The sequence below is a fragment of the Panthera onca genome, chromosome B4 (genome assembly GCF_046562875.1).
Source record: "Panthera onca isolate mPanOnc1 chromosome B4, mPanOnc1 haplotype 2, whole genome shotgun sequence".
NCBI lineage: Eukaryota > Metazoa > Chordata > Mammalia > Carnivora > Felidae > Panthera > Panthera onca.
Window position 1 is genome coordinate 85688092 of NC_138345.1, and position 23532 is coordinate 85711623.

The window sequence follows — 23532 nt, forward strand, 5'->3', positions numbered from 1 at the left end:
TAAGTATTTGAACAGGCCAGATTTCCTCCCAGTACATGGCCTCTATAAGTGCTGTTCTCTTACCTGGAACACTTTCTGCTCTCTGGACATACCAGTTCAAATGCTTTTTCCTCAAAGTTCCCCGAAAACACCTCCCCAAATAAGTCAAATGTCTTTTTTCCCCCAAATAAGTATCACTAATTGCATAGTCTTCTGATACTATAGCTATTTATATTTTAAAGCATTTATCATAATGCCAGTTTTATACTTGTATGATTATATGAATAGTGTGCCTTATCTGCATATGACTTAATGGATACTATGTCTAGTTTTGCCAACTACTGATAAGTAGTAGATGATTAAAAAAATAAGAGACTGAGGTGCTTTTTGTTTTGTTTGTTTATTTGTCCTAAATTAAGGAACCAAAAAGACTCATATTATTTTCTTGTTTATATCATCTTTTATTACGGTCTATGACTATACTTACGTACATTAAACCATTACAGAATTCAGATTGTAAGACGCCCAAGTCTCCCAAATGAAGGTACCTATTGTACTTTGCTCTGTAATTTCAAACATTATAACATGAGAAGTCAGGCTGCCAACTTAGTATTAAATTTGAGGCTTACGTTTGTAGAATAAATTAAGTACTTCAGAAATCTCAAGTCAAAAAATTAGCAGGCTAGAGGTTGTGCCAATACTCTTACCATGGTTTGATCATCACTTGATTTATTCTTGTTACTTAATTTTTTATTTACAAATCAAAATAGAATTAAAATTTACTTTTGAATGCTACAATAGAGCTATGGATGGAAGAGACAGATCCGCTTATTTGCTGTATCTCTGCACATTTATCTTGCTTTAAAATGATAATCTTTTGTGATTTAACCTTCTTACTAAGTAGTGAATATTTGTGCACAATCCATTTCTTTCTTTTTTGTTAAAGTTTATTTATGTTTGAGAGAGACACAGACAGCATGAGTGGGGTAGGGGCAGAGAGAGATGGAGAGGGAGAGAATCCCAAGCAGGCTCCATGCTGCCAGCACAGAGCCCGATGTGGGCCTCAAACTTACAAAACCGTGAGATCGTGTTCTGAGCTGAAACCAAGAGTGGGACACTTAACCAACTGAGCCACCCAGGGGCCCCACGTGCACTATCCATTTCTCTTCCTTCTGGGATTTTCTATAGAGTCAGTGGTGCCATCACTGAACAATTCTGAATGTGTTTCATTAGGTATCTTTGTCGTGCATGGAGTATTCTCAAAGATCACACTTTCATTTTTGGCTCCCATGGCTTATCCTAAAGCTGTTAAAATTCCATCAGGTTGATCCACCATAAACTTTGGATCTTCTTCAATCCAGTACGTAGGTGGTTTCAAGCATATCTATGAGGTCCATCAGCAGTGGGAACCACTTGTTTTTCTTTCATCTTGTAGACAGTGTATCGACTTTTGACTATGGCAGGACTCCTTTTCTTATGGTCCTTAACTAAGTCAATTTTAATAAAAAGGGTAACACCGCTGATATTGCCAATGAAAGTGTGTTTAGCCTTCAGTAACTCAGTAAGATAATTCCCTACTCTTGTGACATTTCCTTGAAGGTCTTCACTTATAATTACATCCAGGATGACCAAATCAACAGCACAGGATATTGGATTTCTTCCATACAGTATTGAAATACTGTGGTCCAGAGCTACTGATGGTTTCTGCAATTTCTTTGGTTGCTACCATTCATTCCATTGGGTAGCCATTGCCTGTTGGTTTTCTCATTGTGATGATGTCCAGAACAAAGTCTTAGCCATGCATTTGGAAGCTCCAGAAGTGTTTCTCAGCTTGTCGAAAGCCTCAGCTTAATTTTTAATTAAAATTTAGAGCATGCCAGATAAACTTAATTATTCTAATTTCCCATCCTTTAATAAAACATGTAGCATAGCTTTTCATTAACAATGGCCATTTACACTTGTTGGGATGAGCACTGGGTGTTGTATGGAAACCAATTTGACAATAAATTATATTTAAAAAAACAAGGGCCATTTAGGAAATACAACTATTTTAGGTATAGAAGATCAGTTTTATTATTTTGAATTTGGGACCTAAATTTGAGAAAGGTAAAAATCAAAAGATTGTCAAAAGAAAAATAAATAACATAAGCCACAGGTATCCAAACATAAGGTACAATATTCAATAGGTGAGAAATAGTTACACATAATATTTTAAAATACACACAAACACACACATGCACATATACACTCCACAAACACACACATGTATGTATACACTCTGCAGTAAGTGACTATATTAGGAACTTTTAACTTTTACAACATTCAATAGTAGTTATCAAAGGTAATTTACATCATATGACTTCACTCACTCATGTGGAATTTAAGAAACAAAACAGATGAACATAGGGGAAGGGAAGGAAAAAAAAGATAAAAACAGAGTGAGGCAAACCATAAGATACTCTTGAATACAGAGAAAAAATAGGGTTGCGGGAGGTGTGTTGGTTGGGGGAATGGGCTAAATGGGTGATGGGCATTAAGAAGGTCACTTATTGGGATGAGCACTGGGTGTTATATATAAGCGATGAATCACTAAATTCTACTCCTGAAATTAAAAAAAAAAAAAGATAATTACAAATGTGTCAAAAAGTACAGAGAATTAAAAATATATTTGTGATAAAAGAAACTGTTTTTTGGACACATAAAAATTATATTTAACAAGGAAAAAACTAGAATTATACTTCTTTTTTTTTTTTGTTTGCAATCATACATTGAACAATTTATACTAAAGGAGTCACAAGCATTTTTTTGTCCCTTGTGAATAAACCTATCATATCTAGCCAATTTTGTTAAATTTTAAGTACATTTCATTGCATCTGTCCCATTATTTTCACTTACCATAAACCCAGGCACATGAAAATTCATTTCATTCGTACCTTTTGCACTTCTTGTATGTCTTCAAATATATTTCACTATTTTCTATTATATTTTGAAACAACCACACTGTCTCCCTTTAAAAGAAAATATTCTCTTTTAATCTCTTCTTTTCCTGGATAAACCATTGAATATCCATTCCTCTGCCTATATACCCTGATACCTAACATACACTTATTTTACATTTCTTCAAAATGAACAGGTATGTAACATGACCCAAATTTTAGAAACAATATATTTTGACTCATATGTAAATATTGAAATTTATAATTCAAATTATAAGATAATTGTCTTTTTTAAATTCTGCTTCTAGTTTTTAATATATACTTTCTTAGCAACTTTTGAAAATAAAATACAGTGTTGTTAACTGTAGTCACCATGTACATTAAATCCCAAGAATTTATTCATCTTATAACTGGACATTTGTACCCTTGAAAACTTTGTCTACCACTCCTGCCTCTGACAACCACCAATCTGTTCTCTCTAGGAGATCTGTTGATTTAGATTACACATATAAATGAAATAATATATCTTCTCTTTCTGACTTATTTTATCAGAAATCCTTCTGACATCCTTCTATTATCCTTCTTTTTATGGCTGAATAGTATTTCATTATATACGTACGTGTGTGTGTGTGTGTATGTGTGTGTGTGTGTGTGTGTGTCACATTTTCCTTATCCATTTTCCACTGATGACACTTAGGTTGTTTCCATGTCTTGGCTATTGTAAATAATGCTGCAGTAAATATGGGAGTGCAGACATGTCTTCAAAATAATGATTTATTGTCTTTGAGGTACATACCCAAAAGTTGGCTTGCTAGACCGCATGGCAATTCTATTTTTCATTTTTTGAGGAATCTGTATACTGTTTTACATAGTAGCTGCACCGGTTTGCATTCCAACCAACTCCGTACAAGTGTTCTCTGTTCTCCACATCCTTACCAGCACTTGCCATCTCTTGTCTTTTTGATAATAGCTATTCTAATAGGTGTGAGGTGATATTATGGTTTTGATTTGCATTTTTTTTTGTTTTTTGTTTTGTTTTGTTTTGTTTTGTTTTTTGATTAATGATGTTGAGCACCTTTTCACGTATCTATTGGGCATTTGATTATCTTAGGAAATATGTCTCTTCCAGTCCTTTGCCTATTTTTAAATCAAGTTATCTGTTTGTTTGTTTTTTTGCCACTGAGTGTAATGATATTTTTACAGAAGTAGAAAAAAGTTCTAAAATGTGTATGGTAGCACAAAAGATCCCTACTAGTGAAAGCAGTCCCGAGAAAGATCCCTACTAGTGAAAGCAGTCCCGAGAAAGAATAGCAAAGATGGAGGCATCACACTTCCTGATTTGAAACTGTGTTACAAAGTTATAGTAATCAAAAAAAAGTATGGTATTGACATAAAAAAGACATAGACCAACAGAGTAGAATTAAGAACCCAGAAAGAATCCGTGCATACATGGTCAACTGATCTTTGACTAATATTTGACAATAGTGGAAAAAAATTGAGTCTAGTTGATAAGTGGTGTTGGGAAAAGTGGATATTGATATGCAAAAGAATGAGACTGGGCCATATCTTACACCACTCCCAAAATTTATCTCCAAATGGATTAAAGACTTACAGGTAAGACCTGAAACCATAAAACTCATAGAAGAAGACAAAAGGAAAAAGGTCCTTGACTCGTCTTGCCAAGGATTTCACAGATATGACAGCAAAAGCGTAAACAACAAAAGCAAAACTAAACAAGTAGGACTGCATCAAACTGAAAAGCTTCTGCATAACAAAAGAAATGACCAACAAAATGAAAAGACATCCTGCAGAATGGGAAAAAATATTTATGAATCATATATCTGCTAAGGGGTTAGTATCTAAAATATACATAGAACTCTCAAAATTATTAGTCTTATACAAAGCAGAATATCATTTACATTATTTACAATTAGGAAGAAGATATACAGAGTTGTTTTAAAACTCCTATTAGTAATGCTAATTTTTTAAAAAAGAGCCTTCTACTTATCAGAAATATTAAATTAACTTTTGTTTGCACACATTATGAATCCCTGTATTCACAAATCATAATTTTAAAAGACTCTTTAAATTATGTTTGTAAGTTCTGAGTGTCACAATTTTCTTCTTACATCTAACCAAGATTAAGGCTATTAGCTTAACTCACTGACGTTTAGAATGCTTTTTACAGAACAGAAATTTACTATCTAGCTTTTCATGGAGCTGTTTTGGAGAGGAAAAAAAAGCTATATTTGGAAAGAAAATATTTAAAGCATAGAAAGTTAAACATTTAAATTTTTTTATTTTTTGTTTTAAATTTATATAAACCTAAAGAATGTATCAGTTCAAATTTGAGCTCCAACAGGTCGTAAGAAACCTTAAAATCTGATTCATTGAATGCTTGTCTTATGGAGCCTCTCAAATGAAAAAAATTTGTTCCTCTGTCACTGCAATTTTAAATTGCCCTCAGTAAAACTTTGCCAGTTAGAGAGATTTGCATATTAGCTAGGATTGTAACATGAAACATAGATAAAGTAGGGTTTTAGTCTGGAAAGAACACAGATTTAAGAAACTCCATGATAACTGTAATAGTCAATAAGGATATAGTTGTGAAACCACATGACTTCAGAACCTGGCCAAAGACTAATAGCTTGAAGAAGCCTCTAGCCCTGGCAGAGGGAATTAAGTAAAATATTTTCAAGAACATAAGGACAATACTGAGGAATGTCTTTATAAGGTGTCAGAAAGGTAAATTGATGTAACATTTGTCCAAAAGACATTAGTGTGATGCACTAGGGTAACATGAGATTTTGAAACTGTCAGCTTCTAATCCACTTGAAAGGCCAGTTTTTCTGAATTCAGTCTCCTGCCCTTTGAACTTGAACTTTTTTTATTTACTTATTTATTTTGAGAGAAGGAGAGAGAGAGAATCCCAAGCAGGATCCATGAACCATGAGATCATGACCTGAGCTGACACCAAGAGTCTGATGCTTAACTGACTGAGCCACCCAGGTGCCCCTGAACTTCAACTTGTAATGTAGGGGTCAGCAACTTGCAGTGAGCAGGCTAAATCCAGACCGTTATCTGTGTATATAAAATAAAGTTTTATTAGAACACAACCTTATGCATTTATTACATGTCATCTGTGGTTGTTTTTATGCTGCAGCACAGATTGGAGTAGTTGCAGCAAAGACTGTCTGGTCCACAGAGCCTAAAATATTCACTTTCTGTCCTTTTACAGAAAGACATTTGTTGAACCTTGTTAGGAGACATAAAGCCTTAGAGATAATAGATAAGTAAAGAGGATGTTTAGTGGCACATGAATGTTGTGGAAGGTCCATGCAAGGGAAAATGTATACAAATTTGTCCAATGACCAGGAAGTAGGGACTTTTCTCAGGACAGAGAAGAAAACCTAATACTGAGAACTCTGTGAAATTGTTGGAGCTCAGATTAAAAATAAAACTTCATACTCACGGACAAGGTGGCCCTCAGTAGAGGGAGACTCAAATATCTCAGATGTGCACACCATTATAGGGTTGAGCTTCCTGTCAGAATCAGTGGGGGACTTGGCCGGATATTCTACTTGCCAAGCTTCAGCAGCCTAAGGCCATCAGGAATACACTAGTGTTAGGTTAATTAGCTTGCTACATCAAAGAAAAATGCAAACTAGGAGGAACCATGAGGACTCTCAAAATGGGGATTCAGGGCAGGTTGTTGATAGCATTTTGAATGCTGAAATAAGTCACAGGGTGATATTCACAGGGACTGAATGGATTTTGTAAAATACGTAGCTACTGGAAGACGGGTAGTCGTACCTTTTAAGTATATGTCACTGTAGAGTTATTATCAGGGTAGATGGTCTTTGTTTTAGCATGGACTGTATGTGTCTAAATAAACTGATGCTGAAAGGTTTATGCTCAGATAATTTATCTAGCATGTCATGCTGGTATACAGTTTATCTGTTTCGTGAGCCCTCTTACAGTTTTGGAAATATGGTTTCTGTTTCAAGGTCCAGGATAAGAACATGCATTGGAGTAATAAACACCACATTCAGATTTGTACATGCAATTGAGAATAGGTACAGCTTTTATTTGTACTTCTCTTAAAATGATACAGCTTAGTTTATTTTTTTAAGTTTATTTATTTTAAGAGAGAGAGCACACTTGAGCTGGGGAGCAGCACAGAGAGAGGGAGAGAGAGAATTCCAAGCAGGCTCCATGCTGTCAGTATGAAGCCAGATGTGAGGCTTGATCCCACAAACTGTGAGATCATGACCCGCACCAAAATCAAGATTCTGAGGCTCAACCAACTGAGCCACCCAGGTGCCCCAGTTTATATTTTTTATAAGGTGCCCTTCCTCCCTTGATCTATGAACAAACACTGATAGGAGTTGAATGGAGTTACCAAACACGAAATGCTCCTGCTATGATCTCCCCCTCCATCTTCCCCTCTGACATACTCAGCATTATCCCACTACATTCTGCTTTAAACTCCGGGGAGATTCTCAGTGTTCTTTTTAGCCTGACACCTCCAAAAGCCCAGATATTCCTAAGTATGTATTATGTTTCAGACTGTAGAATGTGAGTTTACAATACTTTTCCACATGATCATTTCTTATACCTTAAATGCTTTTTTTTTTTTCCTATAGCTCTTACCATCATCTGACACAATATGCATGTCACTGATTTCTTTTTAAAGTTGGTATCCCCTGTTTTGGTAGGCAGATTCTTTTTTTTTTAATGTTTATTTCGAGTGAGTGAGAGAGAGAGAGAGAGAGCACACACACGAGCCAGTGAGGCGCAGAGAAAGAGAGGGAGAGAAAGAATCCCAAGCAGGCTCCATGCTGTCAGCACAGAGCCCGACATGAGGCTTGATCTCACAAACATGAGACATTGTGACCTGAGCTGAAATCAAGAGTCAGAAAGCTTAACCAACTGAGCAAACCAGGTGCCCTGATACGCAGATTCTAAGGCAGATACCGTCTTCCTAAGATTTGTCTGTTGGTTATTTAATCAAACACTAATGTAGGTACTGCTGTGAAAGGATTTTACATATGTAATAAAATCTCAACTCAGTTAAGCTTAACATAAAAGAGATTATCCATCTATCCAGGTGGAATTGACTCAATCAGGTAAGCCCTTTAAAAGCAGAGTTGTCTCATGGGGCGCCTGGGTGGCTCACTCAGTTAAGCATCTGACTTTGGATCAGGTCATGATCTCACATTCCGTGAGTTTGAGTCCCACGTTGGGGTCTGTGCTGACAGCTCAGAGCCGGGAGCCTGCTTCAGATTCTGTGTCTCCTCTCTCTGCCCCTCCGCTTCTCATGCTCTCTCTCTCTCAAAAATAAATAAACATTAAAAAAAAAAATGGTGGAGTTTTCTCTGGCTGGTAGCAAAAAGGAAAGACAGATTTTCAAATTGAGAGAAGAATCTGATGTGCTGTTGCTGCTTTTGGAGATGGAATGGGTCATGTGCAAGGAGCAGCCACAAGGAGCTAAGCGTGATCCTAGACTGACAGACAATAAGGAAATGAAGACATCAGTCCTACAAGTGTAAGAAGATTCACTTTGCTAACAGCGTGAATGATCTTGGAAGCAGATTACTTCCCAGAAACTATAGATAAGAGCCCACCTCTGTCAACATCTTATTTTTTTTCATCCTTGTGAGAACCTAAGTAGAGGTCCCAGCCAATACCAGTCAGACTTCTGACCTGAAGAACCAAAATAATAAATGGGTGATGTTTTCAGCTGTTATGAGAGTAGAGCTATTTTTCCCCATTTTGTTTATTGTTATCTCCTTGGTGCCCAGATTGTGCCTGGCATACAAGAAACATATCAGAAATAATTCTAATTAGCCTGCTAAACTAAACACTTTGAATGATTTGAGACTGTTTTAATCTGTAGACTCACTCTAGATATTTAGCTGTAAGTCCAGTTGAGTAAAGGATTAAGGGTTAAATGTTTGAAGAGATCATCTAAAAATCTTATATAATCTCTGGTAACATTTAAAAAAATTGTAAAGGCATCAATGATACATTTACAAGTGTTTAAGCTTTTTTTTAAGATGAATTGATTGCCAGACAATGAATACTTAATTTAATGCATGTTTTAGTGCACTTTATGTGACACAAATTAATTTGCAATAGAGGCAGGAAACCTATCTCTAAGGTAATTAGTCATGGTCAAATCTTAATTATCTCCTTAAAAAGGAAAACAGACTTATCAAGGTATCTACTAAGGTATTCTTGAGTGGTACTCTCTTATTTATTAATAACCATTTTCACTAAAATAAAACATTCTATGGTATATGTTTTAACGTATGGAGTTTGGAATAATGACACCCATTTTGAACACCTTAACCTCTGTGTTCCTTCCAGTCACACCACAAGGTACTTTTATTTCTATACATGAGAAAAATGAGCCTCTGAAATATTAGGTAACTAGCTCAAGGTCAGAAAAATTGAATTGGTAAGCCTAAGATTTCAGCCCAGGTAGATGCATAACATGAAGATCCATGTTTGTCTTATTGTGACATACTGTCAATCAGTGATGTTTTGTTTATTAAATGCATTCATAATTATTATGAATATATATGAATATATATGAATTTACATGTGTCTGAATATTTGCACAGTGTTTGTAACAGATTTATTGAATATTAACAAGATACATCGTCATTTTCCTAGACAATAATTTTATCTTGGAAACTTTGTTAGAAGGACTGGATTGTGGGGCGCCTGGGTGGCTCAGTCAGTTAAGCGTCCGACTTCAGCTCAGGTCACGATCTCACGGTCCGTGAGTTCGAGCCCCGCGTCGGGCTCTGGGCTGATGGCTCAGAGCCTGGAGCCTGCTTCCGATTCTGTGTCTCCCTCTCTCTCTGCCCCTCCCCCGTTCATGCTCTGTCTCTCTCTGTCTCAAAAATAAATAAACGTTAAAAAAATTAAAAAAAAAAAAAAAAAAGGACTGGACTGTGTGAACTTCTGTCATGAGGGCAATAATCAAATTGGTAAAACAAGTGCAAAAGGGAGTTAACTTTGATCAACAAATGGACTGAACAATTTTAAAGCAATCAATTATCAATCAGTTGACATTTGTTTTCCTTTGTTTCTTTCAAAACACATTTATTGAGAGTACTTCATGTGCCTGGCATTGTATTCTATGCTAAATTCAGCATGACATTTGTCCTTGGGATTTGGGGAGCTTTGAGACAGGGATTTGAAGTGATCTATTGACAGAGAGCTAAAGCTGAAAGTTGAGTAGGTATTAGCCTTAAGAAGGGCAGTTTAGAGGGAAAAAGAGACCAAAAGTGTGGGAATATTCTAAATGACAGAAAGTAAATGAAAAGGATGGAAAATTAAGCAGATCTTGCTTTTTTTTTTTTTTTGTTTTTTTTAAGGAACTGAAAGGAGTGCACTGTTGTTGGATACTAGAGGCCTTTGTGTGGGAAGGGAGCACATGGAGGCAGAGATTTAAAAAGGATGAGATTTGTGTATGCAGTACCTTCCTGGTCACGTTAATACAGTTGAAATTTATGTGGTGCCACTGAGGGGAATGCAACGAGTAGGTTTTTTATTTGTTCATTCAGTCATTCAACAATATTCACTAAAGGCTTGTTTTGTGAGCTGTGTGCCAGGTGCTGGCTCATGGGTTAGGAGCTAGACTGCAGTGAATTTGTCATTGTCAGGGCCCTTTCCCTCATGGAGCTTATTATCTGGATTGATGGTTTTGAAAGGTCATTCCGTTGCAACATAAATAATAAACTCTAGCAAGAAAAGACCTGATAGAAGGAGCTGCAGTGGGAAGCAAACGGGAATGGTTGCCTGAGCTAAGGATTCAGGACCTAGCAACAAGGAAGTTGGGGCAGAAATGGAGCTGTATTGGATGGAGGAGGCATTTAGGCCCCAACTCCTTTTTGTAAAGTTAGAATGATGGAGGGAAGGTAGTGTATATCTTCGTCATTGTATTTCCAGTCCTTGTCTACTAACTTAACCTTGAGTCTCAATCATCATCTTTGCTACATCATTGATTATAAACATTCTTGATTTCAGAATGTGCCCAGCATCTGCTTAACCATTAGGACTAAATTTGATGGTTTGGGGTATTTTTTCCTGATTTTCAATTCACAAATAAGTACTATTTACTGAATAATGAATACCTTAACTTTTTGGACGTTTTTTCTTTTGGGCATTATAGGGACATAGTCACATTCAATTAAATACTGCATAGCATGTTAGTGAGTGGTTAGTGAATCTCTCTTTCCTCCGGAATATCTACTAATCTACTCAAAAATTTGTAATCAACTGATGAATGGATAAAAAAATTGTGGTTTATATACACAATGGAGTACTACATGGCAATGAGAAAGAATGAAATATGGCCCTGTAGCAACATGGATGGAACTGGAGAGTGTTATGCTAAGTGAAATAAGCCATACAGAGAAAGACAGATACCACATGGTTTCACTCTTATGTGGATTCTGAGAAACTTAACAGAAACCCATGGGGGAGGGGAAAGAAAAAAAAAGAGATTAGAGTGTAATCACTTCCCAAATTGACAATATACTTGTTATGCCCAGAATTCGTGATCCCCAAAGACCACCAGGGAGCCGAGTCCGATGCAAAAGCAAAGAGCCTTTATTCGAGCTAGCTTGAGCTCAATCCCCTACCTGCACCGACACAGCAGTGAGATACCGGGGAGAGAGAGCAAGTTTCAAAAGCACAAAGGTTTTATTGGGGTCTAGGGGCAGTTGGTGAGGTAATGTCTGTGGCCTCAGCCGATTGGCTGGGGAAGGGTTGTGGCCTTGGCTGATTGTCTGGGGAAGGGTAGGAGTCCTGTTACTCAAGGGAAGGAGGCGTGGTCAGCCGGCGTAGGTCCGCCCCTTCATTCCCCCCTTGTCATGTAGCTTACAGACCCAATCATGGGACCGGCTGCATTTATGGTGACAAGCAGAACAGAGTTTGGAGGTTTACACAAAGTTCTGGGAACTGAGTGTCCCTGGGGTGGCTCTGGGAGGTCTGATTAAGTATTGTACCCGAGCTGGTGTCTATGATCTGCCAGGTGATGTTTTGGGGGGCGTGGGGACTCCCGGCAGCATGAGCAATGACAAGCAGAATTAACAGAGTTACCAATATTAGGTGGGTCGAATGCGCTGTAGCTTGAACTTGAGAGGGTTGTGTTGGTCCCGATTGACGGCCCATGGCGTGACGAAGTCCTTCCGGGTCGAGGAGGGGTCTGCTGGCCGAACGTGGGTGTGATGGACCCAGGTTGGGATGCCGTCTACTTTGAGAGCGGTGGGGGTTGTCAGCACCATGATGTAGGGTCCCTTCAAGCGTGGCTCGAGGGTCTCTCGGTGGTGCCTCTTGACGTAGACCCAGTCTCCTGGCCTGTACTGATACGGTTTCAGGGTCGGGCCAGCCTCGTAGATGGTACGGAGGCATGGCCAAATGTCCTTGTGCACCATCTGGAGCCCTCTCAAGGAAAGAAAAAGTTCTTGATCTTTAAACTTAGCAAGAAGGTTGGGAATAATAGGGGGTGGCCTGCCAAACATGATCTCGTAGGGAGTAAAACCCTACTAGTATAAAGAGTGTTCCTAACCCGGTAAAGGGCATACGGTAGGAGAGTCACCCAGTCCCCACCAGTCCCCATGGTTAATTTGGTAAGGGTCTCTTTTAGGGTTCTATTCATTCTTTCTACCTGTCCTGAGCTCTGGGGCCTATAAGCACAATGTAATTTCCACTTTGCCCCCACCGCCTTGGCTACTGCCTGTGTTACCTGCGAGATAAAAGCTGGTCCATTGTCTGATCCTACCATGGCAGGAAAACCATACCTGGGTAAGATGTCTTCTAGTACCTTCTTAGCCACCATCTGAGCCGTTTCATACTTGGTTGGGTATGCCTCCACCCAGCCAGAGAAGGTGTCTGTAAATACTAAAAGATATTTATAACCATACTTTCCTGGTTTGACTTCAGTGAAGTCGATCTCCCATTGGGCTTCCGGTCTGGTGCCTCTGAGCCTGGTTCCTTTTATATTTGATGTGGCTCTCGAGTTGGTGAGTTGGCAGGTCTTGCAGGCAGATACAACTTGCTCTAATATTGAGACTCCGAGCAGGTCTGGCAGCATGAGCTCCTTGTTAGGTGTATACCACCATCCCTTTATCTCCTGGGCCATGGGGAGTTTCTTGATCAGCTGTAACTCCTCCTGGGAGTATTTGGGCTGGTCTGGTAAAACTGGGTCTCCCAAGTCCAGTAGTTGTTAAGCTGTTTTCTAGCTCCCAGCATCAGTGCCTTGGTGAGGGCTATGAGCTCTGTTCACTGGGCTGACGTTCCAGAGGGTAGAGCCTCCGCCCATACGGTGTCTGTTTCGGTGACCACTGCTGCACCCGCATACCTGTGTTCGTCTCGCACATAGCTCCTGCCATCAGTGAACCAAGTAGCCTTGGCGTCGGGGAGGGGTCGGTCTGTCAGGTCCGTCCGGAATCCATGTACTTGTTCCAGGATTCCCGCACAGTCATGTAGTGGAGCACCTAGGTCAGGGTCGGGAAGCAGGGTTGCAGGATTGAGGGCTGCACTGGGGTGGAACCGCACTCGTAGAGGGTTGAGTAGGAGGCTCTGGTACGTGTGTTGCTCATCCATCTATCAGGAGGCTGTTTCAGAACCCCTTCAATGGCGTGTGGGGTTGTGATCCAGATCTCCTGTCCTAGGGTCAGTTTGTCTGCATCCTTGACTAGGAGTGCTGTCGCCGCAATAATTCTTAGGCATGGCGGCCAGTAGGCAGCCACTGGGTCTAGTTTCTTGGACAGGTAAGCCACCGGGTGGTTCCAGGGGCGTAAGGCTTGAGTTGGAACCCCTTTTGCTATTCCCTTATGTTCGTCTACAAAGAGGTGGAAGGGCTTCGTAATGTCTGGTAGGCCCAGGGCTGGGGCACTTAGGAGGGCCTTTTTTAACTGATTAAAGGCAGTTTCTTCTTTTTCAGCCCATTTAAATGTTTTCCCCTCTTTGGTAGCTTCATATAGGGGCCTGGCGATCTCAGCAAAACCTGGAACCCAGAGGCGGCAGTAGCCAGCTGATCCTAAGAATTCCCTTACTTCTCTTTGGGAGGTGGGAATAGGGATCTTTAGGACAGTTTCTTTTCTGGCATCTGATAACCGCCGCTGTCCGCCCTCCAGGATACATCCCAGGTAACTTACCCTCTCCCTGCATATCTGAGCCTTCTTCGCGGATGCCTGGTACCCTAAGGCCCCCAGGGTAGCCAGCAGGTCCTGGGTCCCTCGCTCACAGTCTTTGTCCATGTCAGCAGCAATCAGGATGTCATCTAAGTACTGTAGAAGGGTGAGGCCAGGGCGCTCCCTTCTGTACTCACCCAGGTCCTCGTGTAGTGCCTCGTCGAAGATGGTGGGCGAATTTTTGAATCCCTGAGGCAGCCGTGTTCAGGTGAGTTGCCCACTGTAGCCCTCCTCCATATCATGCCACTCGAAGGCGAACAAGGGTTGGCTCTGGGGTGCCAGCGGCAGACTGAAGAAGGCACCCTTTAAATCTAGTACAGTATACCAGACCCTGGAGGGCGCCAAGGAGCTCAAGAGAGTATATGGGTTGGGAACAGTTGGGTGTATGTCCGTGACCCTCTTATTTACTTCCTGGAGGTCTTGTACCGGTTGATAGTCATTTGTGTGAGGCTTTTTGACCGGCAGTAGGGGGGGTGTTCCAGGGAGACTGGCAAGGAACTAGTACCCCTAGGCTTTGTAGTCTCCGGATGTGTGGCTGGATCCCCTTCCGGGCCTCCTGAGACATGGGGTATTGTTTGATCCTTACTGGACTTTCTCCTGGCTTGAGCTCTACCAGGACTGGGGTCCTGTGAGCAGCTAGTCCTATCCCCCCTGTCTCTGCCCAAACCGAGGGGAATTCTTGTAGCCATCTGCCTCTCTCGGGAGGCATATTATCCTCTCTCGGGAGCGCCTCCTGGTGGAGGCGGTATTCATCCTCCAGTTTCATGGTCAGGACCTGGATGGGGTGGCCCTTGCCATTGGTGAACTGAGGCCCCCCTTGTCTGGAAGTTATCTGAGTTCCAATCTTGGTCAGTAAGTCCCGTCCTAACAGTGGGTAGGGGCATTCTGGTATTACCATAAAGGAGTGGGATACCCGTCCGGTCCCCAAATCTACCGTTCTTCGGGTAGTCCATGAATGCTGGCTCATACCAGTTGCCCCTTGTACCCAGGACTTCTTGCTGGCTAGTTTTCCTTGTGGGGTGTGGAGGACTGAATGTTGTGCTCCGGTGTCGACGAGGAAGTCAACAGGGGTCCCCTCCGCTTTAAGAGTTACCCTGGGTTCGGGGAGAGGGTCTGAACCCCGACTCCCCTAATCACTCAGGTCATCTAGCTCTAGGACTTTTACTCGATCAGCCTTGCTTCCCTTCCCACCGGCCCTTTTCGGACAATCTCGGGCCCAATGCCCTCTCTCCTTGCAGTATGTGCACTGATCTTTCTGTAGCCTCTGCTTCCCCCCCACTTGGTGGTTCCTTTACCTTTTCTTGCTTCGTCTGCCAGCTGCCAGAGACGGCGGTCTCGTTCCTTGGGGGAAGTCAGCAGTGGTAGCTAGTAGTATTCTGGCCAGGTCTCGAGTCTGCTTACTGCTGGCAGCCGCCATGACATGAGCCTGCTTGTCCTCAGGAGGCTCCCCATTATTATATACCTTTTCGACTACCACCAGTAAGTCCTGCAGACTTTTTTTCTCCTAGTCTATCTATTTTCTGTAATTTTCTCCTAATGTCTATGGCCGATTGGTTTACAAAGGCCATGATAACAGCTGCCCTGCTTTCTGGAGCCTCTGGATCCATGGGGGTATAGGTCTATGATCCGTTGTAAAAAGGCAGCTGGAGATTCATCTTTTCCCTGTTGTACATTTCCTACCTTGGCCAAATTGGTTGGCTTTCTAGCAGCCATTCGGAGACCCCCCCCATTAGAGTCTGGCAGTAGACCCGGAGCCTCTCCTTACCTTCTGCCGTGTTGAAATCCCACTGGGGCCGATTTAAGGAGAAGGAGGCATCTATCTCAGCCTGGTTGGTGGTGGGATTCCCATCTGTACCCGGAACTAGTTTTTGGGCCCCATTGAGGATTCTTTCTCTTTCTTCAGTCATGAACAGGACCTGCAAAAGCTGCTGGCAATAGTCCCACGTGGGCTGATGGGTAAAAAGAACAGAGTCTAATAAATCAATAAGCTCTGCCGGTTTCCCAGAAAACTTAGGCTTCTGAGCTTTCCAATTGTAGAGGTCACTAGTGGCGAAAGGCCAATAGTGATGGGGCTGATTCCCCTCCACATCTGGGGGTCCGGTGGCTCACAGGGGCAGAATAGTGGAGTCGGCAGCGGAGGCGGATTGCTCCCTCTGAGCCCTTTGTCTGGTAAAGGGCGGGCTTCCCACTGGAGTGTTTCCACCTCCCGCTCTCAGAACAGTGTCTGCCTCCCCTGGAGGGGGAGGATGGTGTTCTTCCAGCATTCTAGGGGGTTATATGGGGGAGGAAAAATTAATTCTTCTTTAGTCCCCCCTTGTAGGACAGAGTAGAGGGGTGCTGAAGGCTGGGTAAGACTTTTCTTGTTTTCCTTCTTCTTTGTCCCCTGCAAAGCAAGAATAGGTTTTGGCTCAGGAGGGAGTGGGGCTAGGAAGGGCTTAAGCCAAGAGGGTGGGTAGAGGGGTAGTCTGAGTCTGTCCCATAACGTCTGTCCAGTAAGTCCACAGAACAAAACAGAGAAACACAGAAACAGACAAACAGAGGGCCGTTAGAAACAGTCTTCCAACTCTGTGGAAGCAAAACTGAAAGCTAGCTCAGACCTTTGAGGGGATTCCACGTCCCTCCAAAACCGATGAGGGGATTCCACGTTCCTCCTAAACCGAAAGCTAGACGATGGCCTCACGCCAACTGGCGGGAGTGACCCGCCTCGTCTCAGACCTTTGAGGGGATTCCAAGTCCCTCCAGAACCAATGGGGGGATTCCACATCCCTCCAAAAAGGAGGATCAGAACATCTTCTGAAATTCCCAGCCCGTGGTCCTCCAGTGTGTCCACTTAGACCACGTTGGGCACTACCAGAATTTCAGAAATGAGCTCACACAGAAAAGACAGAACGAACAGACACTAACCATGGCCAGTCAGGCTCTCCGGGGTCTTGGGGATCCCGGGCCAAGCCCCCAAATGTTATGCCCAGAATTCGTGATCCCCAAAGACCACCAGGGAGCCCAGTCCGATGCAAAAGCAAAGAGCCTTTATTCGAGCTAGCTCGAGCTCAATCCCCTACCTGCACCGACACAGCGGTGAGATACAGGGGAGAGAGAGCAAGTTTCAAAAGCACAAAGGTTTTATTGGGGTCTAGGGGCAGTTGGTGAGGTAATGGCTGTGGCCTCAGCTGATTGGCTGGGGAAGGGTTGTGGCCTTGGCCGATTGGCTGGGGAAGGGTCGGAGTGCTGTTACTCAAGGGGAGGAGGCATGGTTGGCCAGCGTAGGTCTGCCCCTTCATACTTTAGTAACCATTTGTACATTTTTTTTTTTTTTGAACTGTGCAATTTGTTCTTCTCTCGGCAGGTTCTGTAATACTTCATTTGTGAATGCTGGTACTCCTTCACAGTATTTAAAACAAAATATTCAAATAGATATTTGAGTTTTACCCCTACCCTTGAAAGAGAAAGTAAATAAATTTGCTTCTTTTCTGTTTTTCTTAATTTTTAAAGTTATATTAAGTTTATAGAGGGCATGCTTTTAAAATTACATTTTTGGCTTTGCAAAAGGAAATATATTCAACAATCTAATAATTTTTAAAATATTAAAGTTAGAATATAATTATAATTTGTAAAATAACTCATTCTTCCACCAGATTCTTGAAACAAAAACATAGACCCTATATTCATACTCCTGTTTCCAGGTCCTCATTCTTTTGGGAAAAAATGATATTTGGGAATTTGAAAGGTTCCACCTTTATATTTAGATCTGACAGAAATTTAAGAATAAATTCTATTCTTAAGCCCCCTGACAATTTTAAATATGTCTACACTTAATTTTTTATTAACTGTGTGTAGCTTGTTAATACATCTGATGGAAATCACAAGATTCTGTTGTGATATATTTGTATTTAATATTTGTTCGGCTTAATTTTTTTTTTTTTTAATTTGGCTGTCTATTCTTCTAATGTTTGTTTATTTTTGAGAGAGAGAGAGAGAGAGAGAGCGAGCATGAGCAGGAGAAGGGCAGAGAGAGGGAGACACAGAATCTGAAGCAGGCTCAAGGCTCTGAGCCTGGTCAGCGCAGAGCCCGATGTGGGATTCAAACCCACGAATTGTGAAATCATGACCGGAGCTGAAGTCGGACGCTTAACCAACTGAGCCACCCAGGTGTACCTGGCTTCTATCTTAAATGCTATACATTCAAATTTCAGTACCATTATACTATAGATCATGTAGAAAAAGTTGAACAGTTTTGGAGGAAAAAAGAGAACTATTTCTTTAAATTGTCATAGTACTTTAAAAATCTTAACTGTGTAACATTTGAAGTGTATGACAGAAACATTTGATATTTCTTAGACATCATAAGGTCACTCCCATTTCTAATTTGATGAACTTCTTTATACAAAATTCCAACCTTATTTGCCCTATCCATTTTTTCTAACTTCCTTTTCTTCTTATTTTTAACAATATACTTAGCACTACAGTTGCATAAATGGAAAATTTAGAATAAAAATCCTCAACCAAAACTTCCATTTTGTGCATTTCATTTTGTGTCAGACAATTCAGTTTTTACAAGTATTTATAGCCTATAGTAATTAATTTAAGCTAACAAGTACCTTAAAAGATCAAATATTTTAAATTACTAATAAAAACAAGCATTTAAAACTATTCCTATTTACAAAGTTGGACTATTCTATTTTAATTTTCATCTTGCCTTTAACACTTTGAGGGAAAAGTTTATAAAATAATCTGAAGATTTACATTGGGAAATTAATGGATATTTATGGATACTAAAGAGTAGCAAGGAAAAAGTCTTCTTTTCTGGATAGTAGTTTCTAAAAGAGTATATTTCACCTGTTCCTCTGGTATTAGTTCTATGATAAAATTTTCCTTGTAGAGGGGCGCCTGGGTGGCTCAGTCGGTTAAGCGTCCGACTTCGGCTCAGGTCACGATCTCACGGTGCGTGAGTTCGAGCCCCGCATCGGGCTCTGGGCTGACTGCTCAGAGCCTGGAGCCTGTTTCAGATTCTGTGTCTCCCTCTCTCTCTGCCCCTCCCCCGTTCATGCTCTGTCTCTCTCTGTCTCAAAAATAAATAAACGTTAAAAAAAAATTAAAAAAAAATTTTCCTTGTAGAAAGTTTTTATGTAATTCAGCCAGGCTTTCCTTATAATTTGTAAGAAGATGCCTTATAACTGAAACCTATAATTTATGCTTATGATTTATGTCAAAGTCAAATACTTTTCTATTACTTTTAAGAGTCTTAAACATTTTCAGTATTAAAAAATGTATTATTTTCCCATTCAAAATCATTTCTGCTTTTAATATTCAAGCACGATAGGTAAGTGGTTGTTCTCCAAAGAAATTAACAACTATGGATTTAAAATTCTGTTTCATTTTTTTCTTATAAAATCTTAATATTATCCTTTTGGCTTTATGGAGGTGGACCATAAAATTGGCTGATAAACAAGTTAAGAAGTTAATTTTACCTTTATGTGTAAAGGTAAAATTTTCCAGATACGGAAAAATCAGGCTTCATTAACTATGCAGATTGTATGACTCTTCTCCATATTGCATGCTCTCGAACATAGAGGGCGCTGTTACATTGATGAAGACCACCATTTCAAGCAGTGATGTTTATAGCTCCTTTTAATGGCGAGGCCATCAGCTCCAATGTGTTTCATGACTGCTATGCATTAATCATTTTGCCTTTCTCTCAGTAAATATCTTTTTCATAATGCTTTAATGAAGTTCTTTCCATAGGCTTTTATCTGAGATAAGTAAAGATGTGAATGTGAATGCATGGATGTATTTATGGAAAGCATTAGCTCATATGTTCAATGCTTCATGGCTTCCCGACAGTACCACTCTTAATTTTTAACACGTATAATATATCGTGACAAAAATCAGTCAACATGAGTCACTAGACATTAAATATTAAAAATTATGGAAAGACTGATAACTTGCTTTGACATTCTGGAAAAGCACACATTTTGTCACATTCATGCCAGGAAACGGAGACCAATATATTTAGGCTGAGTGATGAACAATATTTCTGGCAATACATAAAATAGCTCCAGTTAGTTTTTATGTTGATCATTCCAAGAAAAAGAAGGTTGTTTAAAATATTGTGATTTTGGAATGCATTGATCTTAAAATTTTTATGTAGTTCGTTTGAGAATAGAGATATCTAATCAAAGAACAGGTAGGATACCTGTGGATGTTTTCTAAAGTGAGAACAATCAGAAGAAAGGCACCAAATTCTCAATTTGCAATACTATTCACTTCTCTCCTTAAAGCTATTAATGTTTTACTCATTCTTAAATGCTGACTTCGCATGTTACCACCTGCATGGCTGTTTTCCTATGGTAGAATACTCAGAGATTGGCCCAGATCCTGGGAATGAGCCTTAGCATACAGCATATATTTTTGTAATGATTAGGAAATATATCTATTTCCTATATTTATCATCTGGCTTTATGTGCAATAAATGCTAGGCCAAAAACATGTAAACAATACATGTATCAAGAGACTTAAGCATGTTTGTATGTTTAGATACTATAGCCCCATTGTCTAGAATCTCTATTCAAAATAATGTTCTGAGAGAGTAAAGATACCCTCATGAAGAAACAAAATATTTTTGCAATTCTAGAAACATCACAAATAATTAAGAATGGTAGACTACTCAATGTGGTATTATAGAGATAATATATATTGTATGTTATATATGTATGTTTGTGCATTTTAGTGGTTAAAAGACAGATTCTGAAGTCTGAGAACTTGGGTTCAGATTCCAACCCAATCATTCACCAGCTATATCATCATGGAAAAAGGATAATCTCTCTGCCTCAGTTCACTCATGTAGAAAATAGATATGAAAACAGATGAAAACAGTCTTTAAAACTACATTCATAGGATTTTTGTAGGAATTAAATGATGTGGTCCCAGGTAGAATGTTTAAAAGTGTGTCTAGATCATATTAAAAGGTTGCTAATGTTATTTTTGTGGTTTTTCACATTTAAAGTGGTATTTTGTAACGATATATTTGCATTTACCAGCACCTAAGTCTTAACCTCTATCTATATGCTCTACAAAGGAAAGATATTACCAAAGCAAACTTTAAAAAGATGAATTGGTGTGTGTGTGGTGGCTTTTGAGAAGGAAGAAAATGAAGGAATGCTGACCAGTTAAAAATATACTGCAGTACTGAAATGAGGTCATATTAGAATATTCAGTCATGTCTTATCTCTGTCTGCAAAATATAGAGACATCAAAAGTACCCATCTATTATCATTTGGTCTTTTTGCTCCATGTTGTACTTTAATTGTGATGTCTGCATATCATATCATAATGTTCCAGTAGTGAGTTCTGTGGTGTTTTATGTGTCTTTTGATGGGAAGAGATATGAATTCACAATTTAGAAATCCCATCACTACAAAGTTAGCCTTCTACCGGTCACTGAAAAGGTTGCTTTTCATTATAGTTATATCTGTCTATCTATCTATCTATCTATCTAGATATGGAATTTCATCATGTAGTCTAGATAGATAGATAGATAGATAGATAGATAATGAAATTTCAAATCATTCTGCTTATCTTTTACAACTTACTCCTCACCTCATGCTACTCAGCCACCTGGTGTCTGTGCTGTCGTTTGGACACTAAGCGTCTCTCATCATAGGGCTTTATCTTGGCCCACATTTCCCAGCTTGTCAGGGAGTCAGTGTCATTCATTCCGATCTGCTTAAATGTCACCTACTAGAGAGGGTTCCGATAACTGCATCTATGAAAATATTATCGCCATCCCATAACTCCAATTTTTTTAATTTTTAAGTATTGCATTTTATCACAAACATAAGTTATATCTACCTAAATTGTGAATGTCTGGGAGCTCCTGGGTGGCATCTGACTCTTGATTTCAGCCGAGGTCATGATTTCACACTTTGTGAGGTCAAGCCGCGCATTGGGCTCTTCACTGACAGTGTGAAGCCTGCTTGGGATTCTCTCTCTCCCTGTCTCTCCTCCCCTCTCTCTCTCTCTCAAAATAAATAAGTAAACATTTAAAACAATTGTGAATGTCTGTCTTCCCTCACTAGTGTACAATTCTACTGAAGCATGAGCTTTGTCTGTTTGCTTTTATGTCACTTGCCCCTAGAATATGAGACTAGTCAATTAAGACATATTAAGAGGCTGACTGATTATGACCAGTAATTTTTTTGTTCAAACCCAGACGAAATTTCTATGCAATTTGAAACTGTGTAAATTGTAACTAGGTAAACTGGTGTCTTCTATAGATAACATCAACCAAGCATACTTTAAAAAGTTGCAGTACTATTCGTAGCATTTCCCAGTATTTACATACACACTGTTCTTAAGGGGGGAATTGAGCTGGATCTCATCATTGAGATTATGCAGCAACTGGTGAGGGTCAACATAAGCATCAGAGGAAACATAAAAATTAAAAATTGCTCTAAAAACCAAACAATGATTTGTTCCTATTTTTAAAAAGATGAGTATATTTAGAAATAAAGGGGGAAATGACATTTTACCTGACCTAAATCTTAATTTATATACTGTTCTAATTATCTGATGACCATTTTCTCAGTTGAAAAATAATTATATTTCGGATTATGCCACTACAATAAGATTTCTTACTTTGTCTTCTGGTTAAATGGTGTGAGCTGTGCAAACAAAGTGAAAAATGCTAGTGCCCAAGTGACTACTCCTGTGTATTCATATTTTATGGTCTTTCTTTAGAATAAAACAGTATTTCTCTCTGAGGGAATATGTCATAAATAACAAAACCTTAGAGACCACCCCTTTAGACTAAAAAGCCCTCTTGGCTTTCTAGAACAGAAAATAGTGACATAATCAGAGAATCTCAAGTATAGAAATACAATTAGAAGCATTATTCCGTTGATTCACCACATTCTTAAATCAAAATAGGGCTTTTGTTTCAAAATATGATCTTTTTGTTCCATTTCCTATGTGGAATCCTTGTTTCAATAACTAAAGCACTCTTTAGTGCTTGAACTATTAAATAATTGAAAACGTTTTTTTTAATTTGTTTATTTGGAGAGAGACAGAGACAGTGTGAGTGGAGGAAGGGCAGAGGGAGAAACAGAATCCCAGGAAGGCTGCTCACTGTGAATGTGGAGGAGCCCAACACGGGCTTGAGCCCACAAAACCATGAGATCATGACCTGAGCCGAAACCGAGAATCCAATGCTTACCCGACTGAACCACCCAGGCACCCCTAATTAAACAACGTTTAATGATGAATGAAAATAAAGACAACATCAAGTCAGTAAATCTTCATAAGTGCATTCAGAGACCTGTGAAGAGAGTTGCCTCATGCTGTGATCTCTGTAAAGATAGGGTACCAAGGTTTGAAGACATTGACTTTGGAACCAGAATCCCCCTCAT

At 39.8% G+C, this 23532-nt stretch overlaps 1 pseudogene; it reads right to left on the reverse strand.

Moving 5' to 3' along the window:
* Positions 1–1132: 1132 nt before the first annotated feature.
* Positions 1133–13315, reverse strand: LOC132676306 (ethanolamine-phosphate phospho-lyase-like; annotated as a pseudogene).
* Between the last annotated feature and the right edge of the window lie 10217 nt (positions 13316–23532).